Here is a 9,145-nt window from a genome sequence, read left to right on the forward strand (position 1 = left end):
TGTCTATATAATAAAATGGTATGCAACTTAGCATAGCCATTATGAAAAACAGTATTAAAACAAAAACTTTAAATTTAAAGGAGTTTAATTGAGCAATGAATAATTTGCAAATCGGGCAGCCCCCAGAATCACAGCAGATTCAGAGAGACTCCATAGGTGCCTCATGGTCAAAACAAATTTATAGACAAAAAAAAGGGAAGTGACATACAGAAATCAGAAGTGAGGTACAGAAACAGCTGAATTGGTTACAGTTTGGAGTTTGTCTTATTTGAACACAGTTTGTACATTCAGCCGTGTATGAGTGGTTGAAACGTGACTGCTGGGACTCAGCTATTGTTATAGGCACGTACTCCTAAGTTAGGCTTTCGATCTTGTCTACCTATGAAGTTACATTCGTCCACGAGGACTCAAATATAGAAGTATGGAGCCCTTCTCAGACCATATTTAGTTTGCTTTAACAACAGTATGGAGGTTTCTCAACAAAACTAAAAATAGAGCTACCATATAATCCAGCAATCCCACTACTGGGTATTTATCCAAAGAAAAATCAGCATAACACAGGAATACCTGCACCTCCATGTCTATTGCAGCACTATTCACAATAGCCAAAACATGAAATCAACCTATCTGTCCATCCACAGATGAACAGGTAAAGAAAATGTGGTATATATACACAATGGAGTACTATTCAGTCATAAAAAAGAATGAAATCCTGTCATTTAGCAGCAATGTGGATGGAACGGGAGATCATCATGTTAAGTAAAATAAACCAGGCACAGAAAGACAAATGTCTTATGTTCTCATTCATATGTAGGAGCTAAAAAAGTGATCTCGTGGAAGCAGAGGGTAGAACAATAATTACTAGAGTCTGGGAAGCATTGGAGGTTGGGGTGAAGAGAGGCTGGTTAATGGATACAAACATACAGTTAGATAGAAGCAATAAATTCCAGTGCTTCATAGCACAATAGGGTGGCTATCGTAAACCATAATTTTGTGTAGATTTCTTTTCTTTTCTTTTCTTTTCTTTTTTTTTTGAGACTGAGTCTCACTTAGTTGCCCAGACTGGAGTGCAGTGGCATGATCTCAGCTCACTGCATTCTCCACCTCCCTCAAGTGATTCTCCTGCCTCAGCCTCCTGAGTAGCTGGGACTACAGGCACCCACCACCACGCCCAGCTAATTTTTATATTTTTAGTAGAGATGGGGTTTCGCCATGTTGGCCAGGCTGGTCTTCAACTCTTGGCCTCAAGTGATCCACCCTCCTCAGTCTCCCAAAGTGCTGGGCTTACAGGTATGAGCCCCCACGCTCAGCCCATTGAGTTTATATTTCAAAATAGCTAGAAGAGAAGATCTGAAATGTTCTCAACACAAATAAATGATAAATGAGGTGATGAATTATCCTAAATACCCTGATTTGATCATCACATATTGCATGCATGTATCAAAATATCACATGTTCTCCATAAATATGTATAATCATTATGAATCGATGAAAAAGTCAAATGTCTTTTAAAACGTATGCAAGTATAAAAAGTAATACACCAATTTCCGAGATATTATACACATATATACACCTATTTTATATTGAGATAAATACATCTATTTTCAAGATATATTATACATGAAAAATATAATGTGGAAAACAGAACAGGGTATAGGTCCTAATTGTCCTACAGATTGATAAGGCCTTGAAGTACCGAATTGCAGTCTGATTTGGGAGTAGTAAAGAATTGATTTTATAGGGTTGTTGTATGGATTAAATGTATGAATATGTGCAAGGCTTTAGGTCAGCGTCTGACATCATTTACATGACCATCATTAGAATTACCCCACAGAGGCTTTGGTCATTTAGTGGAGGCTCTTTTGTTTATTCTGTCTGTTTCATTCTTGATTACCTCACCCATGGTCCTTGGGACAAATATGCAGATCTAATGAAGGCTGCAGACTTGTAAGACTAAGAAATGGATGTAATTTACTTTTGCAGACGACTAGCACCTGTCACCTGATGCATGAAAAAGGCAAACTCAGATGAGTGGCAAGGAAGTCTGTTAGGCAAATGATGGGAAGATATAGGACAAAAAATTGGCGCATCCCTTTTGGAGAGTATCACATGGCATTAAGCATGCAGGAGAATGCTTTAGGAGAGCTCTTTTTAAGGAGACCAGCCCTCAGAAAGAAACATTATGCAAGCAATGTCAGCTGATACAGTGCCTCTCTGTTGTGAGAGTGGGGCCTGACCTAATCAGGGGATGCTTCCACCACGGAGTTTTGCCATCTCGTTACCTTTGACCACAACAGATGCTGCTGTTTTCTGATCAGTGTTTTCCCTGCTATCTGGGAGCAAATGTCAGTGGAGGAGTACAATCTGACATCAGAACCATTATAGGCTTATCTGAATTTGAGCCCCACTGCCCAAGCCATATGCCCTCAAAGGCAGAAAGTATACCGTTGGCATGGAGATGGAGTAAATTTGTGTAAAATACCCCCTATCAACAGTGCATAGGTGTATATATATGCTTGCAGGCATTCCACTGCTTAAGAAGGATGGGAGCCCACATTCATTCATTCATTTTAGAAATATTTACTGAACACTTACTTTGTGGCAAGCACTGTGCTAGGTGCTGAGGATCACAACAGTGAACAAGACACTCCTGGTCACTCCACTTCTGAAACTTATATTGATTGCAGTTGGGCAGATGTTAAAAGTAAAAGGAATGCAGAAACAAGTAACTGCAGCTTGTAAAATATGCAATGAAGGAAATAAACAGGGTGCAACCATGAAGAGTAATGGACAAGAGTAGCCATACCATAAAATGTATTGCCGTTCATGCAGAGCTCACTTCACTGCTAGTATTATTATTATTATTATTATTATTATTATTATTATTAGAGATGGAGTTTCGCTCTTGTTGCCCAGGCTGTAGCACAACGGCACAATCTCGGATCACCACAACCTCCACCTCCCAGGTTCAAGAGATTCTCCTGCCTCAGCCTCCCGAGTAGCTGGGATTACAGGCTTGGACCACCACGCCTGGCTAATTTTGTATTTTTAGTAGAGATGGTGTTTCTCCATGTTGGTCAGGTTGGTCTCAAACTCCTGACCTCAGGTGATCCACCTCAACCTCCCAAAGTGCTGGGATTACAGACCTGAGCCACCGTGCCCGGCACACTGCTGGTATTATTAATTGTATCTGTCCATCCATCCATCCATCCATCCATCCATCCATCCACCCATCCGGCCATCCATCCATCCATCCAACACAGTGTGGTAGCTAAGAGCAATCCAAGGTGGACTTTGGCCTTGCCATTTATTAGTTATGTGACTGTATAATTTGCTTAACTTCTCAGTTTTCTGACCCATGGATTAGGGATAATAATTATATCTACCACAAAGTATAGCATTACAATTTAAATAAGATAATGCTGTTTGCTCATCCCCTGGCACATCACTCAATGCATGCTAGCTATTGTTGTTATTAGCATTCATTTCTTCACTCGGTGAAGAAATATTTACTAAGAACCTCTAAGTGCCAATACTTTGCTAAACATTTCAGGATGAGGGGTGAAATGGAGGACAAACTCTAATCATTTCCCTAAAAGTGAGTATGTATGGTGAACCCAAGCAGAGGCTTTCCCCTTATTTTCTATGAGATGATCCAAAAGTCATTGTTTATCACCAAATCCCCAAACACTAGCTTCTAATTCCTATAAGACAGAAAGACAACTCACAGGTTAGACAAACCTCACAGAAAGACAGCTCACGGATTAAACGGAGTCAGTCAGACAGAAAATCACCACCAGTCTCACCTCGTGGCTTTTAAAAATGGGGCTGTGCTGAGACAGGCAAGTGGCTTGGGAGTTCTGGAAAGCTGGATTCTGATTCTGATTTGGCTGAGCCAGAACCTCATAAGTCTCAGTGTGCTCGCTCTCCCTCTCTAGTTATCACAACAATTCTATGTGATAACACACTGTGGAAGCTCCGGCGCCACACAGAAGACTCTCCAAGAATGTCTTTTATTCCTTCTTTTAGTTCTAGCCCCTGCTCCGACTCTTTGTTTGAACCTCTCTGGGTCCCTCTTCCTCTTGGCTCACACTGGAAGTAGGATTCCAGCAGGGGTGGGTACAAGGATTGAGTCTATCAACAGATGTGGAGGCCCTTTGAAAAGGTGAAAGGGCCATGCTGTGTACGGTGTTATTATTATTAGGTGGGGGAAATTACCCACAGGGTAAATATTTCTGTGAGATGAAAAATCAGAGATGCAGATGGAACCTTACGAGGGAACTATTTACAGCAACCTTTCCAAAGACTGAGACTATCCTCTGGCAGGCACTTTTCTCACCCTCTAATTATGGAAGTTTGATGGCGTTTATCAGTAGGTGTCCAAATCCTAAGTAACCAACTTGCATATTTGATGTGGTGTCAGACAACAGGCATGAGGCATTGCCTCTTGCTCCTCAGTGTCTTCTTGCTTTGAAGTACTTACTCCCTGAAAAAATTTTCTAGTAACTGCTGGACTCTGAAGGGAAGGATTTTTTGCAAATAAATACATTTGCTAATTAAAACTTGCCCTTTAAAGACTCACATTTTCTTGACCCCACTATATGTTTTCTTTTCCTTATAACATATCACAGAATCAATAAGGGCAATGCAAACATCTTTAATATGTACAGTTTCAACAGCTCTCATAATGTATCTGCCTCCATAAGAATGCCCTCTCCTCCTCTCTAGCCCAGCTAAGAATTTCCCCTGATTTGCTAAATGCCTCCTTGTTTCACTCTCAAAGATAAATCTCAAAACGCAGTTACTCTTCAGGAGGAGTGAGAAGGGTGGATTGAAAAGGGATAAAGTCGGGGAGTGGGGGGAATGATCATAGCCATGTCTTTGTGTTTTTTTAATGGCAGCTTTAAAAAGTTTTTATAATGGAATAATGAATGTTTACAGTAGGAAGATTATAAAATACCAGAAAAAGTATGAAGAAGAAAATATATATTACTCATAACCCCATCACCCAGAGGAAAACACGGTTAATATTTGGCATTTTTTTCTTCAGACTTTTCTGCAAGAGGGTTTTTATGTAGCTAATAATTTTGAATTCTCTTTTAAAATATTATATATGCCAATACTAACTTTTTTATGGCATGAAAAACTGCAAAAACACTTTCGAGTAGCTGCATAATATTCCAACAAAAGCTGTCCTCCAATTTACTTATTTTATTTGACCATTTAGGCTGCTTCCATTTTTTCCCCATTATTACAAATAATGTACTGTCATTATATCCAATCTCCTGTTTTTCTGGGTAATACATAGTTCAGGTATTGTGCATGGCCACTTTTTTGCTATAATGTCAGAGGTGAGCATTTGCTACAGAGACTGGCCTGCACAGTCTGAAGTATTCACTATCCGGTTCTTTACAGAAAGTGTTTGCCAGCTCCTCCACTGGGAGGTGAGCTCCCTGAGGGCAGGAACGGCACTCCATTAATCTTGCTGCTGCTTGTTTCTTGCTGGTAGTAGGCACTCTATAAATGTATGTCGAATAAGCTTGAAATGCAGTGGATTGATTTGTCAAAGATGAGTGCAGCCACATGGCTGTTCTGGCTTCCCCAGCTTTCCTCTTGCTGTGTGGCCACTTTGTGCCCCAGTTTTCTCTCTACAGAAAGAAGATAATATTATCTATCTTGCTCAGTTCATTGGCTGGCTATTTGGAGGTCTTAGGCTGAATTTTACAACTAGTGTTTCCTATGGCACAGAGCAGCCATACAGGAGAATCTCAGGTTAGCTATAGAGTTAGATTATAAGATGGTAGCAACTGACCTTTTCTTCCCCCTCTAAAATTCTCCCTGAATTCTACTTCCTCCTGAATACTCTTGACATTGCAATGAGTAAGTACCACCTTCCATTGAGATATCCAAGCTTGAAAACTGAGTGTCACTTTGGGCTTCTCCTTGCTACCCCCATCCAATCAGAAACCAAAATCATCCTTAATCTCTCTCAAATCTCTCCTCCCTTATCTGGCTTCACTGCAGCTGCCTTAGTTTACCTAAATGACCTACTTATTCCTGCCTCTAGTCTTCCTAAGTCACCCCAGTTAATCCATTTCTCTACACTGCTGCCAAATTATCTTTTAAAAACACACTTAAGATCACATCCTTCCTCTTCTTAAAAGCCTTCATTAATTGTCTACCCTACTTCTACCCCAGTACCTGAACTTTCAGGATGTTTGGATCCTTAGCCTCCTTCAGGTCCTGTCAAAATCCAATCCTAGACTCTAGAACTCCTCTAGACTCCTCCAAGACCCTCCCCCAATATGTCCAACTCTGCTATGAGTATCTCATGCTTTTGTCCATGTCATCATACTGTTGTTACCTGCACCTAAAAAGCATCTCCCCTCTTTTCATGGTCTAGCTAATTCCTTGCCTTCAAAACTCAGCTTGAGGCCAGGTATGGTGGCTCACACCTGTAATCCCAGCACTCTGGGAGGCCTAGGTCAGAGGATTGATGGTAGTTGAGACCAGCCTGGGCAACACAGTGAGACCTCATCTGTAAAACAAACAAACAAAATTAGTTTCGTGTGGTGTGGTGTCATGTGCCTGTGGTCCCAGCTACTCAAGAGGCTGAGATGGGAGGATCACTTGAGCTCAGGATGTTGAGTCTTCAGTGAACCAAGATGGCATCACTGCACTCCAGCCTGGGTGACAGAGTGAGAAACTGTCTCAAAACAAAACAAAAAACAACAAATTCTCAGCTTGAATGTCACCTCCTATGGGAAATCTTCACTTACTCCCAACAATTCCATTGGGCATCCTTCATGATTAGATTCAGGTTATTCATGTCTACCAGGAATATCACAGAAGTGATATGTCCTTCCAGTGTACTATATCAGGGGCCACATGATGTCTACTTGTCACATTCCTGGTAATACTGATTTTAATCACTCAACATGGAGTCTTTCAGGTTTTCTATTGAAAAGCTACTATTTTCTCCTTTGAAATTAATCAGTATCATGTGGGCAGATACTTTGAAACTATATATATTTTTTGTTTCTCAACATATTTTCACCTACTTTTACCCACTACTTTTAGCATCTGGGTCTCATTTTTCTTACTGGTCAAATGAAATGCATAGACTGAAAGTGGTTTGCAAAATTATCACTCTCAAAGATCCCTTTCTTATACTCCCTGTCTTGGATCTCCTGTAGTGAAAGAAGCTACCCACCAAACCAATGTTACTCCTTCAGGTACATGTGTCTCATTTTCTCAGTATACATTCATGAAACATGCCTACTGAACTGTAAGCTTGGAAAACAAGGCCTGTTTGTCTCACCACTGAATGCCGAGACCTATCACAGCGCCTGCCATAAAGTAGGTGGTCAACAAATATTTGTTGAAGGACTAAATCTAACTGCCAATCACAGCTGATGCCCAGCATTTGATGTCTGCAGTGAGGACACAAAGTTGATAAATGCTATTCAAAGGCAGAGACTCGACATTTTAGTTAATCTCAGAGGCTTTGTCACTGGTCACTGTACACTTATCATAAAGATTTTAAAAATAGATTGGACAGATTGTGTGGAAACTTCCCACCCACCCCAACCCATCCCTGCCTTTCTGAGATGCCCTAGTTATGAGATGTTGAAGGGGCATTCCAGCACCCCACGTTTATAATCTGTGATGCCTTTATAATCAGCATATGGCAACTGGCTAGACAGTCTCCTCACCACACAGAAGAGTTTTCAAAATAGCCTACCCCTCCTTTCACATTTATGTGAAATTAGCATTGTCACATTTCCTCCTTCATTAACTACTTTAGATCAGAGAGACACAGTGTAGCAGAAGATCATGAAGGAAGTTGTCTTAAAGAAGGAAACTAACGTAAATTAAGCGTCTCATATACACCCAGTGCTTTCTTTCCATTGTTCTCTCTTTTAATCCTCACCACAACTGGTGAAGTCGGTATCATCCATTTTATAGATGAGAAAACTGAAGCCGGGTAAGGGGAAATGGCTCGCACTAAGTCCTACAGCCAGCAGGCAGCAGGGCTGGAGTGGGAATTCCTCCAGTCTCTTCCCCAAAGCCCTTCCAAGTTGCCACTCAGTCAAACTACCACTCTCATCACATAAAAATGCCCTTCTCTTGGAAATGTGCTTGCCATCACGATCCAGACATTCGAGGGACAGAAATCTCTTGGACTGCAATCACTGCTATTTTTTAAGTGATTGTTATCACGACTCAGTAGCTGTTACCATGGTTTTGGGGAAGTTGTCCGAGGAAGGAGGGCCTTTCTTTGGGCATCTTGCATGCCTGAGGAAGGAACTCAAGATCTTAGCTCTTAATTACCTCTGATTGTGCTGCAGTAGCAACTTGAAAGAGACCGTCCCTAGAAAAGTGTTGGGGTGGGGGGTGTGGAGTAACATCCAGCGGGCAGGCAGAAGGGAGGCCGTGGGCCCCAGAGAGACCCAGGGAAAGGCGAAGAGGAGGGAGAGGAGACCAGACCCTGCTACGGGGACCCTGGAGAGAATGTCAAAGGAGGAGGAAAGAGAACAAAAGGCAAGAGGAGAGGAAGTACAAGGAAGTCCAGAAAGGAAAAGAGAAAGTTTCAGAAAGGGGGAGAGAAAGCAAGCAAGGAGGGTAAAAGAAGAAAGAGATCAAGAAAGATACCGAACCGAGAGACTCGGAGAACTCGAGAAAGCAAAGGAGGTAAAAGGAGAGAAGATGGAGAAGGCGGCGGAGAGGAAGGGGGAAGGAGAGAGAGGAACCGAGACTGGGGTGAGGGAGCGGCCGCGCGTGGCCCCCGGAGAGGCGCCCATCACCTGCGTGGCGCCCCCCGGCGCCGGAGGGCAGCCCTGCTCACAGCGCCCGTGCGCCGCGCGGCTTGCCGGCCTCATAGGATTGGCTCCCGCCTCCCATTCATGTAACCTGCGTGTGCGTGTGCGTGTGTGTGTGTCTCTCTCTCTCGCTCGCCCTCTCTTTCTGTGTGTAAGAGAGCGAGGGTGGGGGACGGAGGCAGGCAGGCGAGCAGGCAGGGAGGGGAAGAAGAGAAGGGAAGCTATTAAACACACACACACACTCACACACGCGCGCGCACACACCCGCCCCAACCCCCCAGAAGCCTCGGGATTGCAGCTGTTTCATGTGGGGCAGCAGTGCT

This window comes from Mandrillus leucophaeus, unplaced genomic scaffold, assembly GCF_000951045.1.
Source record: "Mandrillus leucophaeus isolate KB7577 unplaced genomic scaffold, Mleu.le_1.0 Scaffold360, whole genome shotgun sequence".
NCBI classification, from domain to species: domain Eukaryota; kingdom Metazoa; phylum Chordata; class Mammalia; order Primates; family Cercopithecidae; genus Mandrillus; species Mandrillus leucophaeus.